The 27,630-nt window shown below is 39.6% G+C and overlaps 1 protein-coding gene across 10 annotated transcripts in view; it reads right to left on the bottom strand.

The window, feature by feature from the left end:
- TBL1X (transducin beta like 1 X-linked) overlaps nucleotides 1-27,630 on the bottom strand; it is a 199,936-nt gene that overhangs the window by 101,429 nt on the left and 70,877 nt on the right. Inside the window, exon 1 of one of the 10 annotated variants that reach the window (XM_075095389.1) lies at nucleotides 9,652-9,918. The exons of the other annotated variants lie outside the window; for them this stretch is intronic. The gene's annotated coding sequence lies outside the window, so the exon portion shown is untranslated. Of the gene's footprint in view, nucleotides 1-9,651; nucleotides 9,919-27,630 lie in introns of those variants that run through there. 10 annotated transcript variants of the gene reach the window in all.

Here is a 27,630-nt window from a genome sequence, read left to right as displayed (position 1 = left end):
GCAATCTAAGGATCTTACCACATTTAAACTTTTTAATAAAATATTGTACGAGTCAGCAGTAGAAGTGAAATTCCAGAAAAAAACCTTCACAATTATCATCTGCATGTTGCAGGAAATAACTTCTCTGAATTTTGGTCCAGTTGATTGGTTAATCTGATTAACCTGATGGTTGATACTAGCTGTCTCATCATTATATGCTTTATAGGAATACATGGGTATCTATACCTCTACATTGAGACCAAATTCACCTCCTTTGACTAGTATATATGAGAATTTTGACTAGTACATATGAGAAAAGTTTGTTTGTACAACAAGAATGGGATACATTCCTTTAATAAATTTCAATAAAATATTACCTCTCAATACATGTGATATTGCATGCTTTAATGCAATTCTGATACCATAAATAGTATGATCAAACCATCTATTTCATTCTTCCATCTACTGTAAGAGTTATTTTAGCTAATAAAGCTCACAGATTTTTAATGACCCTCTAGTCTGTACTTATTAAAGGGACACACAGAAAGAGTAGTCAAGATTGTAGTATCAGTAAATGGTTACCTAACTGATTTAGCTAATACACGGTTTATATTCTCTGTCTCATGGTATGTTCAGACACAGTAAAGTTCAGAAAGTATGTTCCAAAGCCATTATGAAAAATCTTAATCAAGTGTCAAAACTTAACTCCAAAAGAAAACCCAAACCAAATTCAAAACCACACCAAAGCTCAACAATTCAACTAATTAGTTAAACTTGTTGAGGAGGGAGAATAACTTCTGAAATGCGGAAAACTGCAAAGTTAAGTTGCTTTCGTTCTTCCTGGAGCTTCCTTGGCCTTGCTACTCCAGCATGAAAGCCCAGAGGTCCTGATTCTGTTGCTCCAAACATAGTTTCTCAAAAGTTTGTAAGGACTAAAGAGCTTTAGAGTGGAGAGGGGAAAACGCTTATATTACTTCTAGCACCATGAAGTGTCTCATAGTCTCTAATGCTTAACTGTGCATCAATTTTATTTAATAAATTCTTCCAGCTCTGTTCAACAAATAGCAGGCCTGTTTTTTCAAATGCTAAAGTAACATATTAAGAGCATCTGAAAGTCAAAGAGATCAGGGTAATAATCTGAATTGCAATGCAGACTGCTTAAATTCACATATATGTATGTGTATGTCCTGACATAACACTGCACCTTCCTGTAAATGTTATAGCAGTGAATTTTATGCAGCCAGTACATGATGTTACTTTTAGTCAGTATTTAAAGGTGATTTCTCCCAGGGCCTCAGAAGTGCAATTACCACTGGCTTCAAAACAAAAGGGAAGTGGCCTGCAGTTCTGGAAACCATGTCAGCCTCTTCATCTTGGAAACTAAATTCTCCTCCTGCAAATTGAGAGAACTATGAAAAGTGAGAGCAAGTATTTGCACAGAAAGAGAGCTGCTTTTTTTGTGCTGTATTAAATGAAACAGAATCTTCTTATTTCATGATGGTACATGTCAGGGATGTTCATGCCACTTAACTGTGATTCCAGTTTAAGTATATGTATATGGATGCTGGTGCTTAAAGCTGGGTGGTACGACTATTCAGTCTGCCTTATAATGAGTGACTTTCTTGTATTACATTAGCAGAAAAAGAAGGACCTAATAGCAAATGATTCACTGAAGTCAAAGGATTATAGCAATGATAGCAGCAGCAGCAGCAGCAAAAAACCCCCCAGGATCATTAAGAGTCTTTTTGCATCTCAGTTTTTAGGATTTTGTTTACTTTACATTTAAGCATTTTAGTGAGATGCAAGGTGTTACAGTCATTTTTACCCTAGCCTTTGAAATTATTTAGGAGAATTCTGAGGCATAGGCTAAGAGGCTTAGAAGCTCTGCTTAGAAATTTTGGAGGACAGGTATTAAAAAGTTCAATTTCATCAGAGAAGCAGTTTGTCTAGCCATATTCCCCATTCTATCCACTACAGTGTGCAGTTTCAGGCTGCAGTCATGCTCCTTGTTCTGAGTGAAGCTTCACTGGTGTAGCCTTATTCCCTTGCTTCTCGTAATCACTCTTCCCTTACATTCCTGCCCAAACACTGCTGCCACTCAGTATCTGTGGAATAATTGCTTATGTCAAAATGACTCTAATTAAAAGAGTTCAGAGAGTTGGTGTTAAAAAGTGTTTAAACTAACCTATATTATAGTGAACAAATCAGTTTAGGAAGTGACTACATGATCAACTAAATCTCACAGGAGCAATACTGAACAGTTGTGAACAGTGGGGGACAGGCACCTATTCAGCCGATTCAGCTGCTGCCAGAATAAGATGTGGGAGACACAGAGAACTGCCCTTGTTCTTAGGTTTTGTTCCTTTTTTCCTTTTCCCAATATCTAAAATCCTAAAATTCTTATTCTTGATTCAGGCTGTCAAGTTTCCTCAAAACAATTCCGTCTCCAGCAGTACTCATGTTCAGACTTTTAAGGCACATCAATACAGTAGCTAATAACCTCACCCAAACTAAATGCACCACCACCACCACTTCAGTAAACCAGCAATGAGTTTAAACACAGTCATCTGGGCGTCCTCAATTCACCTTGTTATTGCACCTTCAGTTGCTGCAGCACAGACGGGATGCAACATCTCCCACTGTTTGGGGACTGCCCCTAAAGGTGAGCCATATGTTTTGCAATACCTAGAAACAGCAGGATAAGATAAGGAAATCTCTGCAGCCTTAAGGCAGAGTTGCTTTGATTTCACTGCTTGGTGTTCTACCCTTCTTTTTTTTTTATTGAGAGGTTTTGCAATTTCATTTATCTGGGTTAAGCCTACGAAAAAAACCCACAAACACTGTGTTTGCGTGTGCGTGCGCGCATATATGTGTGTGTGTGTAATGCCTAGGAAATCTCCTGTGTTATCTGTGTAACATTTTACCTTCCACTAGACAAATATATTTTTAAATAGTCTGGAATCAAAACAACGTTCTCAGCATTCAAGACATTCTGTCCTCACTGCCCATTTGTTGCTCTCTAGGTTTCTCTCAGCTGGCAAATTTCCCATTTAAGGAATTATCAGGTTCATCTGCTTAGACAAGGCGGCAAAATAAAATGAAAAGCTGGATTATTCTAAAGAACTTGTATTTTTCTTTCAGGGCAGAAAATCCAGCGTGTGACAGATGAACAGCAAACGGAATCAATCTCTCAGACTTCACGATTCTACCTCACCGTATTCTGTTAAATTTTATTTTAACTAAGATGCCACAACATAATTTTACATTTATCCTTTACTCCTTTAAATATGTTTATTGCCACTTATTAAGTTAACCTGTTTTGGAGCCCTAAATATTACACTCATAGGCAATTTTTTTTTTTAACTGCAGTTCTAGTAGGCACGCTGCTAGTGCATACTGCTGCTTCTATGCAATTTTTCATAAAGAATTACCAATTGCTTTGCTACCATTTCCCCTACATCGTATTTTTTGCAGAGAGAACGTGTAAGAAAAAAACAGAAGAAAACATGTAAAAATTAATAAATTACCAGACCACAGCAAGATGGCTCAGGATTTACTTGAGTGATGGGAGTAACTTTCACATCAGAAGCTGTACTGCAAAACCATGTTTGTGTTTCTGGGCCCACTGGCTGCAGCACCAAGATTTCTGGAGGCATATGCCATGGTTCTGAGTAGTGTAATAAACTAAAACTCTGCACAACCCTTCCATACCAAAGTGTAGGAACACTACTTTCTCCCTTGCAGGTAGAAAGAAAAATGTCGGAAGGTCCGGAGAAATGTCTCAACATCAATTTTCCTTTCTGAACAGCTAACACAGGTTTCATTTCCTTGCCACAGATGAGTGAACTAGCAAAAACTCTATCAAATTCAGGGTGGGCTTTCATGCACTGAGTGTGTACGCACATGCACGTGCATCAGGTTAAGCAGAAGATGAATGTAAGAGAAATACTAAGTGATCCTGAAGTGGTTAAATGAACAACAAACCAGTTACTGAGCCAGAACTGCTTTATGGAGACTACTGCCCTTCCAGTATTGATACTAAACCACTATCTTAAACTGTTCACCCAAGTAAAAGTCTGTTTCAAGGTGGTGCGTCATTACAACACAGCGATTAATCAATTTCTTTTTAGAGCCTCCTCTGAGAGTTTAAAAATTCATTATCCTTTACCTTATACTAATACTTTATTAGTAATCTGTACAGCTTTCCACATTTTTTGAGTGGCAAGATTAAATTTATCTGTGGTTGCGAATGGTTGCAATTTGGAAGACGTTCCATATGAAAGTCACTGTTCCACATACACCCAACGGACCTGCTTAGAGCACACCATGAATCCTGAACAAAAAGGACTGCAAGTGACAAGTCCTTTTCCTTTATTCTCAAACAGGCAAACCTGAATGGGCTGTTTGTGCAAAAGGCTGATAGCATGGACTTGTGAAGAAATACTACAAACGGAACAAATAAAGCAGTGCATTATATTTGCCACATTTTAAAGTTGGAAATTAGTCCATAAACTCATTTACGTTCAGGCCCTACTGACTCACATTTTACAAGATAAAAACTCATCCAAGATTTGAGGCTACGAAATGAGGACTACGAAAAAGCACACCGAATTTGGAAATTTGATGTGTTCCACTTCATCACTAAATCACTAAGATCTTCTACTAGGTTTCAAGGGTCCTCATACTGTTGTATTTATTTAGACTGCACGTTCTAGTAGTGCAGGCTTGGGCACCAAAAGGTACTATGTACTACACTTTGCCATTCTGGGCATAAAGTACTAAAAATTTATTATAGAAATCAAACCAACTGTTTAATAAGATTGAATCCATCATCCCTAGAAATTGTCAGAGATACAGAACTACAAATACATTTTGGTTTTATTGAATGTAGCAAGATACAATAGCATACAATCTCGTTACAGAGCCAACCGACAAATAATTTTGCACCATCCAAAATGATAGTTCATTCTAAAACCTGAAGTCATGCACAGAAGAATAGTAAGATATACTGTAACATAATAAAAAACAATGTAAGAAGAGCAATGTATCATGGTGTCTGTCATTAAGTGACACTATTAGGAGATTCTAGCAACGTAAACTATGGTTAGTATCTGAGTGGTTTCTCTGTTGTGCGCATTGCAGTGTATACTCTGAAAGAACAAAGTTTGTTATGTAGAAGTTAAATCTTCTTGTTTCTCCTTTATTTTTTTGTGAGCTACTGAGCTATTCAAAATCATGTAACTGCAGGGTGTTTTCAGATGGAAGAAGTACCTGGGTTCCAAAAGAGGCACTGGTGTGACTTTTCAGAAATATCATGTTAAAAATAAACCATCGTAAAAATTGCATTGAATTGACTCCGTGACTCTAAAAATGCACTCTAGGCTGTCATTACCATTAAAGGTGATGAATATGTTCTAATTCACTGGTGATTTTCTGAGTACAGGCATCACTCCACCAACGCACTTCAACTCTTCCTCCCCATGAAAAGGGGACTCAAATAATTATCATCAGGTGGCAATGCAGACCCACCACAGGGCTAGGGAAGGCGCACTTCATTCAGAGTCTGCTGACAGATTCAAACATTCTGCAAAATTCTTTAAAGCAGAAGCATGCCATTAATTTCAATATTTATTACTTTCTATGAAAGATAAGTGACTCAACGTTCGGAAGGACTTTACAAGGCTAATATTTCGTCCCTGTCTAATGCTTTCTTGCTTCGTGATGTGCCTGCCTATTATGAGACTAAACTTATTCCAAAGAATAAATTAAGCAATAAGACATGACAAGCAGCGCATTTGTAGGCAATTTACTTACCACCTGAGGCATGCTACAACGGCTCAAGGCCAAAGGCAGAGTAACTTTAACCATTCAATAAATGCAATAATGACCGAACTGAAACGCACAGCACTGGGAGACTTATTTCTATCATGATATAGAATTTATACATAGAACCAACTGCTCCTGTGCATTTAGTGGCTGTTATTAAATAAATGGTATTGTTGCAAAACTTCTTCTAACCATTGCTCTGAAAATGCTGTCCGATACAAAGTATATGTAGATGTTTTTGTACATTCTTCTATGAGCAGAAGTTGTTTGTGAAATGACAGGACTACACCCCCCCAACTGTAGGTCCAGCATCAGTTTAAAAAAAAATCCATGCAAACGTGTAAATATAAAACGACTGGGCAGCATAGGACAGGACAGATAATCAGCCACTCTAGAGATATAGCAACTGGCCTGCGCTATCCTTATCACATACCAATTAATTAAGGTCTAGTTGCAGAAGCAATAAAGAATTAATTTAAAATAATTTATTTTTTCTAACGGCACTACCTCATCTCATTCTGAAGAGACCGTGCAGAGACCTGTGGCTGTGCTGCTGCGACATTGTTTATTTCATTGCTCCAGCTTTAATGAGTAAAACAGTGACAGTATTTAGGTTCGTGATGTATTCGCAAGTCACAGTAGAGTTCACCTCTCAAATACATATTGCGACAAGCTGGCTTTAATTTGCACTCGGCATACCAACAATTGATTTTTCCCACAAACTCGCTCTCTTTCTGCTCTGCTTTGCAACTACATGGTCTGATCCGGTTTAACGCTGGTGCGGAGAGCTGCCTTCCATCCACATCCCTGAAAACTCCAAAAAATTAACACAACTGAGAATAAAAGATGTGAAGATCTACTCGTGAGGTTGAAAGACTGGGCAGTAAATTGTTTTACAAGAAAGCATAGCACCTGTTTGTTCTGTCATCTTCATTCTGCTCTGATGAGTCTTAATCTGTAAGGAGGGCTATTTTCAAAGACGAAGATAAGAATAGTAATTTCAAAAACTGAGAACTGGCTACTGGATTCTCTTCTCCTGTCTCTTCCACTCTATTCCCCCCAAACATGGGAAAATAAATCCATCCATAGCTGAGTACTGAATATGAACACACATAAATAAAAACAAAACCCTTTAGACATCAGCACACTGGTGTTTTCTATGTTCATGAGCAAATGAATGACATCACATACAAACTCTTGGATGTTAGAGACAGAAACATATAGCTCTGGGACAGGCTGCCACTGCTCCTGATGCTGAACTGGAACATGCCAGCAAAACTCCAGACAAGGCTATTGTTATTTTCTGAGTTAAGAAATCATATTCTGTAAAGATGTTTCTTACAGTTCAGTCCAGGCAAAATGTAACTTACAGTCTCATACTGAAAGAAGTGTATTTGCGTTCCAATTTACGTCAGTCCTTCTTTTCAAGCATTTTACATTTTTCCTGTATTTTCCACAAAACACAATCCTGCATAATATACACAATCTTTAAAAATATTTAAAATACAAGTTTAAAATTAAAAGACCGTAAAACCAGAGTTACTACATTAAGTCAAACATCCACTTTAGCCAGTATCTCTTCTTTAACCATGACAAAAGTAGATACCTAATTAAGAATGTATGAACAAAGCAAAGACACAGTGGTACTCTCCCAGCCCCCAACAGCCTACAGCTCTGGGACCTCCTGACGGGTCCAGGATCAAGACATACCAGGACGTGTTTTAGTGGAACATTAATGCATACTCCTTGCAATTTCTGACCATAGACAAAAATCCTGCTGTAGATTCTAGCATTCAACTCCTTCCTTTGAACTTGGCCCAAATCCAAAACCAGAGAAACACGCAAATACAATGAATTTGCACACTGAAGCCATGCATGAGAACTGGGGATTTTCACAAACATTTATTCAACAAATACAAAATCTTCATGTATATGTATAAAAGTAGAATTTGTAGAGGTGATAGACCTATCAAAAAAATAATCAGAGAAACACTAATGCATATTTCTTCCTTTTTGAAAATCTGACCTTAGGAATATTGTGCCTCTGGTAAAATGGTGTTCTTTTCAGGTGAGTGTAATCACCTGGCATTGTGCCTAAGAACACACCCAAAGTATGCAGTGATCTTGAGGACAAGCCCATCGCTCACTTACATTCTCCAAACATTCAGTCTTCAGACTTCTGTGAACTTCCTTCAAACCAGGGGGACAGAATTGCTCAGTTATTACTGAACAATTCTTTATTTTGGAGACGAAGTGCCAATGTCTTAGGTTACAGCTCCTGCTGCTGCACCATCTACTTCATCCTAGCTGAATAATTAAATACCCTTTAGTCCTTCTGACAGTCCTAGACTCAGCATGGCTGTTAATCAATATCACATAAAAGGGAATTAGGCTGAGGCAACTGTTGCACAAGGCAGAATGGACAAGGCAAGAGGGAAAGAGATCTCTTTAGAACAGAAGACTGTTTTTCTGTATTTTACAACATGCCCTACCAAACGTGCACACATTCTTGCGAAGATATGATGCATAAACAGATGTGCGGGGGAATCAAAATTAACCTCAGAGATTTGTTACACCGTAATGGCAACTAACAGTCACTTCTCCTTCCATTCTTTCCTAAATTCGCTGTCTTCACATGTTTCGGGGATTGAACCTCTCAGCACAAACATATGTAAAGTATTCAGTTTACAGGGAAAATCTGACTGTGTTAAACCATTTCTGAAACTTCTACCATGCGATTGCTAAAGGGAAAGGTAAACAAAAGAAAACATTTAATAAATACAATCTGAATTCTGCTCATTGCAAAACATTTAGGAAGACTTATGTTTCCAATAATTTGAGGAAATCTCTAGAATCTCAAAACTGGCCACAAGTTATGTATTTTTTAATTCTTTTCTTGTTCTGCAATGAATCAATAGGGTATTAAGAGCAATCTTAGGCTGATGGTCCCAACAAACGAATGATTCACATGAAGGGGTGTAAACTTTCCCCACTATGTTCTGCCACCACGCTTACACTCTGGTCTACCCAGAGAAACGGAGGCACAGTTCCCCAGACTCTTCAACAACTCTTTTTTATTATTCAAGAAGCACTTGGACAACGCCCTCAGACACATGGTGTAAATTTGGGGCTGTCCTGTGCAGGGACAGGAGCTGGACTTGATGATCCTTGAGGGTCCCTTCCAACTCAGGACATTCTATGATTCTATTCTATGATTCCTTTCTGATTAAATATTCCAGTATTGAATTTAGAAACACTTCAAACTTCCTACCAGGACAAGAAATGAACTCGCCAGTCAAACAGCGGCATTTTCAGGTGCTTAAATAAAGAAAATTAACAGTGATGATGATACCATCAAGCCACTGACTTAGAGGTGAAAGACACTGTGTACTCTTCACACTCTGTTCCAGGTGGCCCCCCACACTTCACATTTAAAGACCTGGTATTTATAAAACACATTAATTCAACTTTAACCCATGCACACTATAAAAATAACAACTCTGAGTAATGAGGAATCAACAGCGTTTCAAATGGAAAACATTTACAAAGCAACTGATTATTCTTGATATACCTTCCGAAGCATTTAGCTGAAATTCAATTTTGCAAGAAGCTAGAACAGTGTATCCCCCCCAAGCACTATCAGTAATGTGAACAGAACCTGTATGTTCTATATCTAACTTACAACTTATTTCAATTTTTTTTTGTCTCACCAAGACTTGCTTCAAGCTGTAGGAAGTGTGCTCTAGCTAGCACCTCCCTCAAAACAATCCAGAAGACATATTCCATACAGCACGCGGTCCACACACATGAATCACGGAGAGAACAGCAAAACAGCTTCAAACAAACCTCGGGTTTTTTAGTTTCTTCAGTCCCTTCCCTGGAACTGTTCAGCCTCAAGGAAGGCTGGCCAACTTTTGGCTCCCAAGCTGGAGAAGTGATGGTGGTGTGCCAGAGCTACGCTGCTGAATCAGCTGGGGAAGGCACTAGCAGGAGGAATAGGGCACCTCTGAGTGTGAAAGGAAGCAAGGCAGAAGGGGCGGCCACGGCCAGAATGGCCATGGCCTTCTCTACGTGCCCTGAGCTTTAGCTGTACGTCCAGCCTAACCTCCTTCTGAAAGGTGCAAACGGTGCCTTGCTGCTGTTATCTCCCCCTCCCAGAGCTCACCCACTTCACTTCAGCCAACACCCTACGTGCTTTGTGGACCTTGGCCAAAAAAACTTTTGGTGCAGCACAACCACTTACAACATTGATATTTTAGTTATTTTTTCCAGAATTTCTTAGTACACACTGATTAATATATAATGAAATACAACCTTTACACCAACTTGATACTGCAACTTGCTTACCATGAAGCTGTGTTACATGCACACCTATGGGATAATTTGTGCTAACCCACATTTACTACTTTTACACACCATTTAGCTAGAAAGTAACAAATGACCCCTTCTTATATAGAGGGTCGTAATTTTTAAAAAATGGAAATTAAACTTCAATCAAAATATAAAAAAATCCATCTTTAAAACACAATAAGAAATCTTGAAACAATGCCTTACCAGTTAATAAAAGTCTATGTGCATGACACATAAATTGTGTAGAATGTGCATGACCCTTAATAAAACAGTTCTGCATTTTGAACCAATTCAATAAATACAAGAGGAATTATCTACAACTAGCAAAATTAACTGAATATTTCTGATCCCTACAACCTCCGAGATTTTAAAGCCATCAGATCTCAGCCCCTCTTTCTTAGTTTTCTAATGAAATTACTAATTGAGAAAAGGTAGGGGCTTTCCTGACTAGTAATCTCCCAAGCAGTTTCTCATCTTTAAGCTATTCGTTAAATTGATAAGCGGAAATGAAGAAAAGCTCTTCACCTGCTGGAAAGGCTACAGCTGCCAAATGTGGGGTTACTACCTTGGCTAGTTCCAGGGGCTTTGTTAGAGTCTTCTCACAGTTGAGTTGATGATTTTCTCTACAACTCCAGCAGCAAATACTGTCTGAATATTATTTTCATTAGATCAATAAAAATAATAAATTCAGGACTTAATAGGTCCCTATTTTGTGTGGGACTTAATAGGACTTACAGGTCATGATTCTGCATTTCATATTAAATGGCAAAGAAAATCTGCTCCATTTCCAGTAAAAATTCAAAAATTTTATTTTTAGGAGATCCATATTGACTTGTGATTCAGCAGAATCTCCTCATGATGCAGCAATCATCTGGAGTGAGTGCAGTCTGTCAGGAAATACTGCTGGACTTGCAGGACATTGATTAAAAAACATGTCTTAAAGATGGAAATGGTAAGTGCAACTATAATGAAAGCATCCAGAGAAATCCGAGCAAGAGACTAAAGACAAAGATACATAAATAAATGCGCAGCTCAGTTCCCAAAATAGTTTACATTACCAAACTAATCTCTCCTTCTGTAGGGTCACAGCCAAGTGTCATTGTACTTGTAATCTAAACTGAAGCCAAAAATAAATATATACAGAAATAATATTTAAAGAGCCCAAGTATTCCACCTTCAAAACTTGATTTTGTATGATTACTCTAGGAGATCTCTAAATGCAAAGTAATTTTAAAAAAATACATTTGACGGAAGTACAAATTCTTCCTTAAAATTGGATGTCCCCCAAGTGCCTTTATTTAACCCAAAAGACCATAATGCCTAACAATTTAGCTCAGTGTACGAAGACCTTATTTCTCCCTTCCACCAAAACAGACCAGTCTGTTAAATGGGCACCTTTGCCCCTTGTCCAGCCAGTTCTCCTCTGACACCTTCCTCTTTTCTGTATTACAGAAGCTCTGGCTGAGATAGGAAACTGCTTGAGACAAACCTTCCTTTAGTGTAGATTGCTATGCCACCAATCAACAAATACACACTACCAGTGCCACCACTACAGTTGGCTTTGTCTCGAAGGCCTATTTGTTTGCCTCCAGTTTCCACTAGAACTCAGCTGCCTTAATCCCCCATATGCTACTCACCTTCTTACTTCACCGTGTGCCAATTCTTCATGTTAAAAGGCAGCCTGTACATGTATGGAATTTTTTTTTAATTATGTCTCCAACCTACCAGCTGTCAAACTCTACTTGACATTTACAATAGTGCCTGCAGAGTAATCTGTATCTATTCCAGTTTTTTCCACTGTGAACTACTCTTGCTTTTACTTTATGAATTCACTTTCATTGTATAATCCTCATATAAAGCTTATCCTTATTTGGATACATCTATATTATGGTTGAATATGAAAACTGAAATAAAGAAACAGCACATTCTTTATGATGATGATGAATTGCATGTTATGTATTGAACAACAACTCTTCAGTGTAGCAGGCAGAATGCATATTCTTCTCTCTCAGTTCAGGCATTCAACCATCACTTTGGACTTTGGGAAAAAAAGCTAAATTAAGTTTTCAGTGAAGCTTTGCTATAGATTTTGCTATAAAGTAAAAGCTGTATCAAGCAACCAACAGGCAGCTTAAATCCCAAATGTTTTCGTGTTCTGCATTTAAGGGTGGATGATAACTTTGCTCTTTTCTTTTACTGCAGCTCTCAACAACAATGAGCAGTCTCAAGAGATGAAAATAGCTTCTTAGTCTGAAAATCATATGGAAAAAATCAACTGCCCTTTAAAAAACTTATAAATGTCTGGACAAACTTTTCCCAGATTTTCATTCTTCAGTTATTTAATGAACATATGGCTATTTATTATGTGAGCTACACTTGTAGTATTTCAAAAATTAGTTATAAACATGCCTAGAGCTACTCGGCTCCTTGAGGACTATACTGACCTCACTCACTACCCTTCCAGTATTGTTTGCTTTGGGATCTCTTTGAGAGTGAACCCATGTCCTTACTTCAGTGTCTTCTCTCTGCCTTAAAACTTACCGTAGTTTTCTTCTCTTAGCAAGAACCTTATAACAGATTAATTTCAAGAAAGATCGTAACATCAGATACCAATTACGACAAATAAAAACCTCAGCCAGCCCACACAGCTGATTAAAAAAACACATAAAATGAATGCAAGCTCAGTTATATTTTAAACTAAGTATTTAAGGAACAATGAGGAGTCGATCATTTAGGTTAGTTAAATGTAGCAGAAGTTAATAGCTGGGTTGATGTCTTTTTGACAGGTACAATATAGACACGTGTCCAAGCGAGGCTCCTATCAAAGTCAGGAGACAGGCACTTCTGGAGCGTGATACAACTGATGGGTGAGACTTTGCCCGAGAAGGAGAGAAGCCATGTGCGGGGAGCACCTACGCCTGAGTCAGGGGTGGCTCGGAGGTAGACAGACACCTGTTACCTGAGGTCTATGTAACCAGAGTCATTAGGTGAGATGATCCCATCCCAAAGACCCTATGTTAGTAAGTAACAGGCATACAGCTAAGAGACTAGAAATAGTGTCTTCTACTTTTCTTCCTCGTGTAGGTATGTAAATGTGTATGTGTGTAATTTTTTTTCCAAACAAAAAGATTTAGGCAGCATCACCCTGAAAATCCAAATTAATCTGCTTCCACGTTTATACAGTTTATTTTACTCACTGTTACTATCTACGGGGTTTAATGGAACTTCTCATGTAAATATACTGGTTTGCTCAAAATTCTTTCCTGTTTAATGGAGATTTAATTCAATTCAGTGTATCATTTAACTCAATAAATGGTAAAATGACAGGTTTTTTCCTTTGCAGTCAACATAAACTGCAGATGTAAAATGTGTATCAGAAGATGGCACTTTTTTTACCCCATCTTCTAGCATTTCCTCAAGTACTCCAGTATAATGGTTTTTCTACTTTTGAAATTCAATCCTACCGTAAAAAAAACACAAACCCAAACGTAAACACTGACTGAAACATGCACGTTGCATGTAACCATAATTTCAATTGAAAAAGAAACTGCTCATTTCTTCAATTTCTTCTTAAAGTATATGGAATTACTCTTTGTTTTAAATGTTCCTATTCATGGCTAATTGTATTTTATACTTCATCTGGGGATTCCACAGAACTCTGTCCTTGACTCCCTTATTCTCCACTCACAAGGGAATCTCATTCAAAAGTGATTTTAATTATCACTTACGAAAAGATACTCTGTGCTCCAGACTTGCCCCTTCTCCACTGAAGACCAGAATCCTCATCCATTTCTGATGAGATCAGGACTTTCGGCTGTCAACTCCAGAATAATTTTGAACACTCAATACTCTTTCTCCCCTTGCTCGGTAGCCCTTCTTGCTCCCTGCTGCTTTTGTTAAGTACTGTCAACATCACAGTCATCTTGTTTGCCATACAGACTTGTAACCCTTGATAACATTATCTTTAACCTATACATTATTCCAGATCTCCATCTGGAAAAATCTCAAAATTTACATAAGTATGTTTGTTTTTCTACAGAATCACAGAATGGCTTCAGTGGGAAAGGACCTTCAAAGATCAGGGTTGGACTAGATGACCTCTAAAGGTCCCTTACAACCCAAACCGTTCTGTGATTCTATGATCATCTAGCCCCACACCTCTGCCAAGGGGAGAGAATTCTTCCACTAGACCAGGTTGCTCAAAGCCCCATCCAACCTGACCTTGAACACTTCCAGGGATGGGGCATCCACAACTTCTCTGGGCAACCTGTTCCAGTGTCTATCTAACACCTGAATCCAACTCTTATTAATCACAAAATTCATGCATAACAGTTCTAAGTAACTTATGACCAAATCACACTATCCCCTCAAATGCAAGTCGGTTGGGTTTTTTTTTCTTTTTTTTTCATTTTTAAGGCCTTTCATAGTCCTTCTCTAACCTCCTTTATCTTATTTGCATGTTAGTGCCCTTGACAACTTATTACATTTTCAAACAGTAATCTTCATGTTTCTTGTCATGCTGTCTCTTCTATTCGGAAAATGTTTGCTATAAACATCCATTGAGCTACTTCACTAAGGTCCTTCATGTTCTTCTTCAGAACTTCAGAAAAGATGAACATTTTCTATGAAAAATGTTGCTTTGGAAGAAAACTAATATGTGCTGTTCTAATAAGAAAAAAACCTACTACTTAAATTCAAATAGAATTTTAAGCTATTTTATTCCTTCAGATATGACTTCCAAAACAAATGGGAAGAATGGCTACAGTTAAGGGACTCCAGTGACTTGCCACCGAATCTGTTCAGCCTACCAGTGTTATTCCAGATTCTCATCCTGAAAATTCATTCTGGACTTGAAAGTCAAACAGACTTTCTCTGTTACGGCTAACCAAAGTAATCAAGATTTTCCACATAAAAATTTTTGCCACCACACCTGTTCTGAGTCCATTAACACTAGAGGCAGCCAGGATAAGGTTTGGCTCTATACTTGGAATTTAGTTAACAATCTAGTTGACATCTGAGCCAGAAAATAATTTAATTTACAGTTCTGTAAGCATTTCTGCATTAATAAAAAAGCAGTACACAGGAATTCAGCACATTAAAATACAAAGAACGTGAGGATCTGATCCACCAAATAAGAGACAAACAAATTAGAGTATGGGCTTTCAGTTGTGTAAAATAAAATTTTAATTGTTAAACTTTTTGTACTGTATGCTGTCCTGAACACAACATGATTCCTTGCTTGTTCATGTTCTTATTGTATCTGATTTTAGTGTATGTTGTTAAAAAAGGCAAAAACTGTAATTATATCAGAGTGTATTCAGACAAAGTTTTATGGCACAATGAAACCCTTTGAAAGCCTGGTCTCTCAAACACCTTCGCATCCCCCTCAGATGCTGAACCTAGGTGACACCACTCCTGGTTATTTCACATTTAGCCCACAGGCTCACTACCACCAAGGAAGGAAATTCCAAGGTGTGCTTCAAGAAGCTTTGCAAACAAAGAGCTCGTCTGACAGATGTTTCAAGTTTTAACATGTCTTCCTAAGAAAAGCTACACAGTCTTGAAAGTTTTCTAACTTGGGCAGCTACAAGCCCTGGGTGGAATTTCTACAAACACATGCGTGGCTTTGTAAGAAAGGCTTTTGATCATGGACATCGGAAATCCCAGGGCAAAGACAATAGCCTGCTAACTTTTTATTCTCTGCTGTTTCACAATAGCTAACAAAATCAAGATTAATTAACACCTCCTCAAAAAAAAAACCAAAACTGGGACAGGTCACAGTCAGAAGGTTTTATTTAGGTAAACTTCTGCAATGTTTTTATTAGGTAACAGGGAAATCATCAAAGAAAGCTTTTAACATATGCACCACGCTTCTACAAGCTCTTTTGCTTCACAGTCAAATTTACAGTTTATCTAAAAGAAACTGGAAAAAGGCTCCATAGGAGCAAGACCGAAGCACCACATCAGACCAATAAAATGCTTAAAATAAATATGAAATATCCCAAGAAATCACAGTTGATTAAGTAAACTTTCCTAATGTGGTTACTTATGTTTCTCTTTCCTCACAGGAGGTAGGGGTTTTTTTTCCCACCCTATTTGCGTACTTCTCCAAATTCAGGCAGAACTGATTAAGCGTTACAAACGTGCACTGTTTCTTCTACTCTTTCTCTCCATACATACTGATTTATTTGTAAGAAAAGTGTATTACTGGTTTATGTCCTCCTAAAATACAGCAGCCAAGATGAAGAAATATATCCTTTGAGACGACTAACAATAAATTTAATATTTAATAAGTGTTGTGGACAGTATCAAATACAGGAGCAGACTACAAGATTATCACATTCTCATAACTGTAACCGCGCGTAGTTTGCTACAGGTTATCAGAAGATGTGCATGTGGGCAAGAGGACTGGGGGGGAATTTTTTTTTACAGGGGTTCAGTTATGGGAGATTACACAGTGAGGAGAAGCACTGGGATGAAAACTTTCCCTATGGTTACCCCCATACACACCCCCTTCAGGATGATTGTTCTGGGTTTTAAAGAGCTCACTCAGAATTTATACATATGAAGACACAATAATTTGATGTAGAAAGTTCTGCTTTAATTTAAATTAGCTCTTTGTTAATTTAGAGAGATTATTTCTAACATGTGAGTTTAAGCTTTTCTCTTACAACCAAGTTGCTTCTTGTTTTCAGTTGAAACAAGTATTTTATCCTGTAAATTTACTTAAAAGAATTTTTCTTTCTCCTTCTAAAAAGGTGTGTGCCATATTTTCAGTTCATGTGTAAGACTTCGGTTAACTGAATTGTAAGTGCTTTTAGCATATGAAAATCGAAGCTTTTTATGCACTGCAGTGGATTTCATGATACGATACATGACATACATTGACAAAATGAAAGAAAAATTAACAATTTATACCCTATATTGCCAACTAATGGTTTCTTAATGGCACTAGAGAAAAGAGAAAAGAAAGTGGAGGTTTTAATGTTAAACTAGGCATCGAAACCACTGAACAGCAACCGCTGTGGCCCTATTGGAAGTAGGGAACACCAAGAGCTGATGACATTCCTTCTTTTCCTGCTCTGCCTCCAGCCCCCAGTGAGACCCGCACACTCGTGTCAGATTCCTTTATTCTGGAAAGACAAGACCAGAAATGATGTGGTATCTTCTATATATGTGCTAAGAACCCACTAAAACCAGACTACCAGGTTGTTTCTGAAAACCTGGGAGAACAGTGTTTTTCCAGAACACAAATGTGTTCTAGATATGAATTTCCCAGGTTCACAGGGGGTTGGTACCTTGTCCTGCTAATGCCTCACTGGCCACTAACATTGACTCCAAATGAGAGATGAACACAGTCTATAACAGTGTCCGAAACAGTGTCATTTAATCCTGGTACTAAGACTACAACAGCAGCACTAGTCAATACTTCACAGCCGTTCGGAGCCACATTGTTTTGTTTATTTTGATACACACAAGCACATGCACACAGTCCAGCACCACTTCAAAACAACAACAACAACAACAAAAAAACACGGAAAAACAAAACCTACAACAAGTTGAACACTCTAACAAAGTACCAATCAGTCTTATCCCTCGACAAAACAAAACCTTAATCAAATAATAAATAAGTAACCTAATATCTCCTTCTGCCTTAAATCCTTCCCCATTCCTCGCCAGCCCCCACTTCCCTTGAAAACCAGATGGCCCTGGCAATATGCCCTGAAGGTCAACAGATGCACCATGTCTCTGGATGAAGAAAAGGTATATAGTATCTTTAATAATCTTTCCAGATGATAAAACTGGAAAGCACACAGAGAAAAAAAAGCACAAAAATGTCTACAGCAAGGAAATAAACCAAGCACAATTACTGGGTTAAAATATCCAAGACGCCAATGAAAATAAAAGCCAAGTAGTGAACTCTTATTAATGCTATGAATAATAAATAACAAGTGAAAAGACTGATTTTTTTTTTTTTAATTACTGTAAGAAATTACATAATGAAAGGATACTGGATAACTCTGGAGACTGGTAATGGATACGGCTGCTTATTTGTCATAGCTGTCAGAAGTTATGTATTTCAAGATTTCCATGTTTTTCTAAAATGTGCCCGTCTTTTGGCTTCATAGCAGATTGTGTCAGTGGATGAGTAGACGAACGCATGCATAGGTGAATAAACAGGTGAACAATTTAGCCTGGAGTGGCTTGGCTGAGGCTGCACTCAGTTCCAGCAAAGTATGCCTGGAGAGAATCAAATGAATTACAGATTAAGCTATTCCAGATTTTCACTGGTGAATCTGAGGTCCAAATCCAGGTCTGTGAATCTTAATGTGAAAACTGATTCTAGTGACAACATTACTGTGCTCCACACTTTCTGTGTTCTGTTACTTCCAGATCAAATTTCTCCAACTTACTGACAAACACAACTTTTTAACTCCTCACTCTAAGTAAAACAGGTAGAAACTTCCCTCAGAACCTCCCTGATAAAATATTTTATTCTGCTCCCTGTTACAACTGGAAAATTGTATATTCTTTACCTTTTGTGTGTGGGTACAGTTGTGATTATCACTGACTGCAGTATGACTCCCTGAGTTGGATCCCATGACAAAACTGCATTTTAAGGCTTAGTAACTGAGCTTCTGTAGACATCCTATAACTTACTACTTGTAGGAATAGAGAGGTATACCTATGCAGATATTCTAAGCCCATGGCACATAAAAAGTAGTGCAAATTAACTTAGCACTCTTTCCTCAACCAGAAATAACTTGTTAGCCACAGTAACTTGCTCATGTGTCCTTAGTTCAAAACTCTACGCTCCAGAAAAAGTACAATTCAGTTTTATTTCCTCATCGATTTGGGGCTAACAGAAATAGCAACAAACAAAACCTCTCCCAAGTGGATGCATCAATAAAGTACCCCGAGTAGCTACATTACAATAAAAGTGGCCTCTTTTTACTTTGAGTAGATTTATGTCGCTTTTTGAAATGAAACTTTTTGTACTTGTACACAAACAATATAATAAAGCCTAATCCTGTCTGAAACCACAATCATATGAGTCAAAAAGCCTTCGGCTACCTGCTGCTAATAGCACAGTGCTAATGTGGATATGTCTGGGGCCAGAAGGTGTTAATAACCTTTAGTCTTGGACTGTTATCAGCAGTGCAAAGTAGCTTCCACCAAAGCAAATGATGAAAGCCAGACAGTACTTCACTGGCAAAGCAGACAGGCAAGCAGCAATAACATATCCACTTTAGATTAAACTCTAGTAGCCAGAGTTTCTAAAGTAGGTATGACCTTCAGATCTGAGGACCTGTCTCCATTAGAAACCCTCTTCTGGCCTAATGGAGATGCCATGTATACAAGAAGGGAGTGTTTCTTCACCATCAAGGACCCGCCATCTTCCTCGATGACACTAGGTACAATGATAGAAGCACCCAGTTTGGCAGACAGGGCCTCAGCCAGCATTTTTTCTGGTCCTGAGGGAGGGCCCTTTCCCCTTTTTCTGGTCCACTCCTCATCAGCAGGGCCCCATGGTGTAGACCAAGCCAGAAAGGGCAGCCATGCTTTCAAGGGACAGCAAATTGAACTGCAAAACAAGGCATCAAGACAATGCTGGGGATGTGCTGTCAGTCTCAAAAGCTAGACTGAAGAATGCAACACACAGGCATACATAACGAAGAGCAACTGAAAAGCCCATAACGAAAAAAGAGAGGAAAAACAAACCACGCGACACATGCTTCATTTTTTATTGTTGTTTTCTGCCACCAGTTTAAAGAGAGTAGAGTTCAAACTTGAAAGCAAGCTCTGCCTCTGGCATTCTCAATCTAGAACCGCCAAGTGAAATAAAAGACCCATTTGCAGACTGCTTAGGCCTCATGCAGCCCTGGGCACACATGAGCATCGCTATGGAATTTACTTGGTAATGTTAGTGAGAAAATCCATTTGAGTGAGAATATTATTTAAGACAAGTTCTTTTGCATGCTGGAGTTGTCAATATGCTTGTGACTTTTGGTCTTCTGAGCATCCTTCAGACTCCCTCATTTAAACACTCTGGAAGTAGTACCAAATGCAGGAGAGAAGACGGTGAAATTTCCTTCCCAATGAGGGGCTTCAGCATTGTGCTCACAAGCACATTTTTCAACAAATCCTTGTAATTTAAATGTATTTGCTTTGTATTCCGGTGGGCATGCAAAAGTATCCTGACTTTCAGTATTACTGAAGATACGGTAATACTATACTCTTGAAGAAGGTTTAAAAGTCCTGAAGAAAGTTTTTCTCTTCCCCCCCATGGAAGCCAGAATACGTGCAGTATACTAGCACTTGAAAGCCCAGCTAACAGAAGCCAGAGGGGGTATGTATCAGACAGAGAGACTCAATACATCTTATTGTAGTATTGTAAATGTGCACTCTATTTCAAAAAAGACTAGCATAAAATGCTGAGAAATTAAAGCTATTAATCTGAATAATTTTATTCATTTCCATAATCCTACTGTAAAGTCTGTGGAATCGGTAGACAGACTCCATAGATTTTTTGGTGTGAAAAAGGAGTAACATCATTATGTCAACGGAGCACCATTACAATCTGGGAAAAGCCTATTACTGATGAAATTGAAAAATAAACCAGCGTGCATGTCAGCCTAGCAAAGCAAGCAGCTGATTTCTGTGTTTGATTGTGTGGAAAGGGAGAACTTATACGAGAATAAAAGACTGTGAAAGCTGTTCCATTTTTAGAACACAGAAAATGCAGAATTGTAAACATTTTACAGTAGGTCAGGTTCGGGGCCTAACATCGGCAGCCTAGCATTCACATTGTGCAACAAAAATGCCAGCAGAGATGTCTCCAAAGCATTATTAATCCATTGAAATATTTACTTGGCAAGACAGAACATCAATAACGTTATCTTGTAAGTTTTCTATTTTTAAAATACTTGGAATTACGTTAGATGGGCCTAATGTTCAAACCACTTTGTTGCAAATTTTTTTAAAAGATAAGCAAAAACTCCTCATCTGAATTATTTATTCTTCTCTTCAGAATTACAAGCCAGTGAATATCGGTATAAAGAAGCTTGGAAGCATCCAATCCAGCCAGCTGTTTTCAATATATAACAAGGGACAGGAAGCCTTAATCAATAATAATGTATTGTTATTTGTATTAAGCTGCTGCCATGTGTTTTATTGGCAAGCTGATATTAAGATCTAGAAAAATCCAGATGAAAAAAGAGACAAGATAATCCTTGTCCCCAGAAGTTATAATGTAAGAATAAAATCAGAGATACAGGACGGACGTTTTCTGGTATATGAAAAGTATAACAAAACAATGCGTGTGTCTCCAGGCCACACTGCAAAGGAGATACTCGTACAAGCTTGAGTACTGCAAGATGCGCTATATTCCACATTATTTAATTTCTCCTGTAGTAAAGTATAACTGGCCCAGGTAAAGCACTGCCCTAACGAAGCTGCGCTGTTTTGCAAACCATGCTAACTTGGGCTTCTGTACAAAACCCCACACTGTGCAGTGCTGTTACAGCCAATAAACAAACATTGCTCAGCATTTTTAATGCGGTAATTTGTTGTTCTTTGTTTTAAAGTGGATACCTCTTAGAGTCACCTGATCAGACTGTCACACTCTGCCCAAATTCATGTTGTCACAGACCTTGTGGGACCCATCCAAAACAAGGGACAAAATGAAAGCAGGCAGTTGGGTAACAAGCCTGCTCCAAAAAGCGCTGCAGTGGAGCCTTGCTCAGAGGGAAGGAGCAGCTCTGCCAGCTTCCATGCTGGCACAGCACTATGAAACAGGTATGCTTTCCAAAGGGCTTCTCAAAACAAAACCTGCAGTTTTCTTTCCAGTTCCATTTTCAGACTCCTCTGCTCCAGTTGTTAAAATGACAGTGGCAGAAAAATAAACATGAAGCAAACTGTAATATCTCCTACAAGTAGTGTACCTCCTATTCCTTTGATACACACAAAATTTGAATACATAGTTCCTTGAAAAAGCCTTTTTTCCCCCAATACAAAAAAAAAAAAAGGTTATCTGGACAGCTGTAGGAAATACAAAAGGAAACACAGTAAGGGTTTGATTCACAAGAATACATCTTCTGTCTGATATTGGTACAGCTGCAGTGACCTCTGTGAAGCATTTTCCTTGGGCTTGCGGCAACACTGAAGCACAGCCGACCTCTGGAAGAGGGAAGCAGCTATGTGGGCACCCTCATGTTTCCAACCGATGTTCAGCGTAGCATCCACAGAATCAAGAGGTGTTCTAGCACAGATTTTGCAGTGCTATGTCTATGATTAACTGAGAAAAAGGGAGTCAACACATCCCTCTCCAGCTCCTCATTACAAAATGAAGGGAGTACACTACCTTTTGCATTCAACTGATTTGGACTGCATAGGTTGTGATTATGCTCAAAAGCAACATCGGCCCTGCAGAAAAGGCTTATTGCCCTATTGTGCTAAAGAGATGACAGGGAAGAAGAGGAAGAGCCTATTCAAGGGAAGAAATGAGCCCTCAGAAACCAATGTACACCAGTGCCACAATATTGATATTGCTAGTGGTTACCTGAAAACAACACTTTTGAAACACTGCTTGGAAGCTGTTAGGGAGGCCACAGTTAAAGGCAACCTGCCTGGCTCTGTTTGGTTTTCTGTTCGGGGCTTTTTCTCCTACTCTTTTCTTTTTTCCTCTCCCTTATGACTACAAACAGATGCGGATGATTATAAGCCCAGCTGTTAAGAGCTCTGGTGGTTTCAGACCCCAGAGCCCCGCTGCACAACCCACCAGGCAGAAGAGGGTTACATGAGCACAGGGCCACGGGGCTTCCAGGGGAGCTCACAGGCTAGCTCGCATTTGCATGAGCAGCTGATGAAGAATTAAGCCCAGCAGATGAGTACAGCAGATAATTGTCACATCTTAAACCATCACAGCTAAATCTACCAGAGTTAAAAAGAGTCATTTATGTTAAAGGTCCAAATGCGAAAGCAACTAAATACTCTTTCTTTAAAGACTTCCCATGGTAGTCCAAATAAGTTACTTTCTTGCTCTGCTAGAGTTTAGAATTCCTTATACAATTTCTGCCTCTTTCAACAGGATACTGAGAGAATTAATTCATTAAAGTATCAAGATCCTTTGAAGAATGGAAGGAAACAAACTGCTGTAAAATGCTAGTACAATTTGCTAAAAATTGTATCCCGCCTAACAATGGCATAATGCATTTGAACAACAGAGAATTTTGTAGGTGTTTATTCAGAGGGATCTGTTTTGTGCAGATCATTTCTGCATCAATATTAAAAGCTTCTTGGCCTAGAGATACTTCAATCTAATGGTTATATGCTTTTCTATTTCACATCACATGATATCTACTTATAATGCAATGTTATGTCACTCAAAAGGTGAGAAAATGAAGAAAGTAATTTTTAGAAGCACTAAATACTTTAGAAAATACTTCATTAATGTAATCACTAAAAAGCGAGTTATTACAGTGCCAGCACCTTACCAGACAAATTTCAAGCCTAAAATCTCACATTTTACATATATATATATTTTACATATACGCATGTGACAGGCACAACACGCCTATCTCGGCTGGGTTCCCAAGGAGCACTGGTGAGGGCTTGGAACGGCTCCTTTCTGCCCTCCTCAGAAGGAGCCACCCTTGAAGCAGACCAGCCAGAGTCACAGCACCGAATGGCAAACCTGCAAGGACTAAAGTCAGGCAGCTACCTGGAAAGAAAAAGGATCCTTCGTAGTGTATTTATAAATGCTAAATGGCCCGGGAAACTGCTGAGAGATTTCTCATGCTCAGATCCTCATTTTCTCTTGCGTGGTCATCCCTGGGACAGCTCTGGAAAACAAGGCAGCCATTTTCTCATAAGCTGTTACACTCAGCAAAGCAGATTGAAGTGCTTGATAAGCTGCTGTTCTCTTCCGTGCCTGCAGCGATTGGAGGGGAAAAACAACCCATCACCCACAAACAGGTACAACCACAGCCATTTCTGTACTTGCCTGGTATGAGTCAAGGCGCAGCGTGCAGATGGGGCCGGGGGAGGGGAAGGATGGGGAGGCCTGGATGCAAACACATCAATATGCATGGCAAGCGCCAGTCCCACCCCAGCTGCTGATCCCACGGTTGGTTCATCCCTGCAAAACCTTGCAGACCCGGCTCTGCATTTCCAAAAATTAACTGCCACTGTTAGAAAATACGCTGCTTTTGCTGAACCTGTGGGTCTAAGATACTGCCTGTGCATGCTGTGAAAACGCCTCCAAACCTTGGGGTCAGTATGGGAAGAAAGTGATTTTAGTGTGCAATTGGCAGGCACACAGGCACACACGCCAGTACACGTGCACCCGTATGCACACACAAACGTGACATCATTTTTATAAGTGACATGGCTGTAAGCAACCTCTCTCAACCAATTTGTTGGGGGACCAGACTGTCAAAACCACTGAGCACCCCACCTCTTCACAGTGTACAAATCTGGATATTCAAAATCACTAACCACTTGAGAATATAAAGGGCTGTCCCACATGTAAAGCAAGAAGCTATGCCACCTATACTTAAGTGTGCTTGTTTTCTGTTATAATCCTCTTTCTTGTAATTTTTGCAAACCTCCCTATTTTGCAGCAGTGAGAAGCCCTGTGCGCAAGGAGACGTCTTTTCAGTCTCATGCTAAATATGTTCAGACTTAGATACGCTCAAAGCTGCTGGGGAAAAAAAATTCCCACCTAGGTTTTGTCAGCAGAGACAGCTAAAAACCAGCTGCTAAAGTCACCCGCTACCCCATGCACGCTGCAACATGCATGCACATGCAACAAAGTCATGCTCCAGACAGGCCCCAGCAGCCTGGGTGCCGCTTGCCCAGCTGGACCTCAAGGAAGCCCAACTGTTGGGGGACGTGTGCCTCCATCTGGGCACCTCTGATGGCTCTGCTGGTGCAAGGCACATGTAATTCATTACTTCTAGCTCAGACATCTCTCTCCAGTGGCTGGTCCACATGACAGAGCAGTACAGTCCTGCTATTTAAGGTACTCATTTAGGTCAGCTTAACAGCTTTTGTCATGCAAAATCCCCAAACTAGGACTGCTGACAATGCTAGGTGTTTTTAGCATTACACTTAGTAAGTTTCCCTTTTTTCTACAGAAAACAGCAGAACAGCCAAAGAGATGACACATAAATGAAAATGCTGTTAAGACTGCAGAGACCCTAAATATGAGAAAAGCGCACCTGAGCTGTCAAAACATAAAGCGCCTCCTCTCCTTACCTTCCTCCAGCCAGAGGCACAATCCTGCTCTGACCTCTCCCTTCCTACCACCTCCCTGGGCTCTGGGCAGCTCCCGCTACCACCCCCCGCCACTCCCACACTGGGGAATGGGCAGCAGGTGAACTCAGGCAACACTAACAAGGACACTTCTTGAACCTAGTACCTGCTCCAGCTCTTGATCGCAAGCATTAAGTTTTCCCCTGCAACCTTTGCATTTGTACTTTCACACGTGCTTGCTAAGGCTGTTTTTAAACCAAGATGGTACCCAACCCATCATTCCTAATGTTGCAAACTCTGTAACTGTTTCCCATAGTTACTACATTACTTTACACCATGCTTTGCAACGGGGCTACTGTAAAGGATGGAACTACACCGAAGGTGACTCTCACTAGCTTTGCAGAACTCCAGTATGACAGAAAGTCCAAATAAACACAAATAGAGCACCCGTCCGTCAAACACATGATCAGTCACCAAATCAGTCACGAAAGCTACTGAAACGTAGCCACGTCCTACACAATTAGCTGGTGGAGAACACCTCCCTTCTGTGACCATTGTTTTTTACTGGGTAAAGCGGTAAGTCTTTTTTTTTTGCCAAGTATACATGCACCACAGCATTTTTTAATATCTTTTATTTTGGAATGCAGGATAGTGTAAGTTTAAGACCAGAAAGCCTCCTCACTCCACTAAAATTCAAAGCATGTAAAACCACAGCTCTATCAATCATGCTATCTGTGCTAGAAAGGCCATTCTTTTCTCTCTTTTTTTTTTTTTTTTGCCACAGGACTATTATATCATGTCCAGGTGGTAACATCTAAAAATATATCACAAAATATATATGTAAAACTAGACTAGTCCTTTTCTTGATCAAAACAGTAAGTAGAAATGAACCCATGCTGATCTAGCTTGTACCTCTTGGCACTGGAGGTTTTCTCACTAGACCTGCAGCCCTTGTGCTGAAACACAGCTTTCAGAAGGGAAGCGCACAGTTCCTCACACCTGTTTCACACCATCAAACCAGATAAAATGGCTTGATGTCTTCCAGGAAGGAAGATTTCAGTGGTGGAGCGAGGAGTCAGACAAGCACCATATGGCCAGAAGGGAGGGAAGACAAAAGTGAGGGCCGAACCACCTCTCGCAGCAGCAGCAAGAGTTATGTTGGCTCAGCTGTGTTGTCTGATCAAGTATTCTAAATAAATTAAGACTGAAGCCAGTTTGTACACATGAATCTTTGTATTTATAAATGGACCTAAATATTCCACAGTAGTATTCCATACGGTTTAATTCTTGTAGTACATGGACAGAAACCAAGGACTGGCTCAGCTCATTAGCCATGAAACATGCAGTTCTATCAGGCAAGCTTTTGTCCAGCAGTACAAAAAATGAGCAGTGAAAGAATGAACCCCTTCCCGTCCTATAGAACAGTGGTCCCCAATGCAGGAATGTCGGTTATTGTCAGTTAACAGTCAAGATGTTCTCTCAGTTGTTTGGAACCGTCACCTGGTTTGAGCTCCAGCCTGTTCAGGTATTTTTATAACAACAACAAGAGAGGGTTATTGGCATCAGTCATTTGGGTGATAAGACTGCCAGTGTCTGTAAATCATTCTCACACATCTTCCCAGAATCCTAAATTTCTTGCAGGTTCTAAAGAAAACAGAAAGCTGCTTCCTCTGCCTGGAGAGCATTTCCCCGGGTTTTTATTTGGGCAATGATGCTGGAGCGGAGGCAGGGTGGCTGCAGACACCGACTGAGGTAATTTTCCACACATGCCTACCTTACCTTGCCACATAGATGGCCGAGCTGCGCATCATTCAGTTGCCCAGGACAGCGATTTATAGCCCATTCTAGGCAGACTGGATCTGGCATTGGTTGGCTTTAAAAAGGCGCCCAGTAAAGTGAAGCATTTCAGCAGTGACTCAGCGTTGTGTATTAATAGCCAGCCTAAGCTTATTTAAGACCCTACTGTTGCCATGTGTCAGGGGCAGGGGCTGGATCAGACTGTTGATCTGACTGGAAGCTCACCTCACAAACAAAACCATTTTTCAGCACTGCCCAGCGGTACAATGACAGCGCCGACAGCGCCCAGGGAGTGGGAGCACAGGGTCAAGGAGGAGAGGAGAGAGGGCAGGATGGGCCTGTCTGGAGCCACTGCATTTGAATCGGCTCGGGTCAGCTGCAGAGAGGCTGATTCCCTTGGGCCACAGGAAGAAGTGGAGG

Source organism: Phalacrocorax aristotelis, chromosome 1 (genome assembly GCF_949628215.1).
Source record: "Phalacrocorax aristotelis chromosome 1, bGulAri2.1, whole genome shotgun sequence".
NCBI classification, from domain to species: Eukaryota; Metazoa; Chordata; class Aves; order Suliformes; family Phalacrocoracidae; genus Phalacrocorax; species Phalacrocorax aristotelis.
This window is presented reverse-complemented; position numbering and strand designations above follow the sequence as displayed.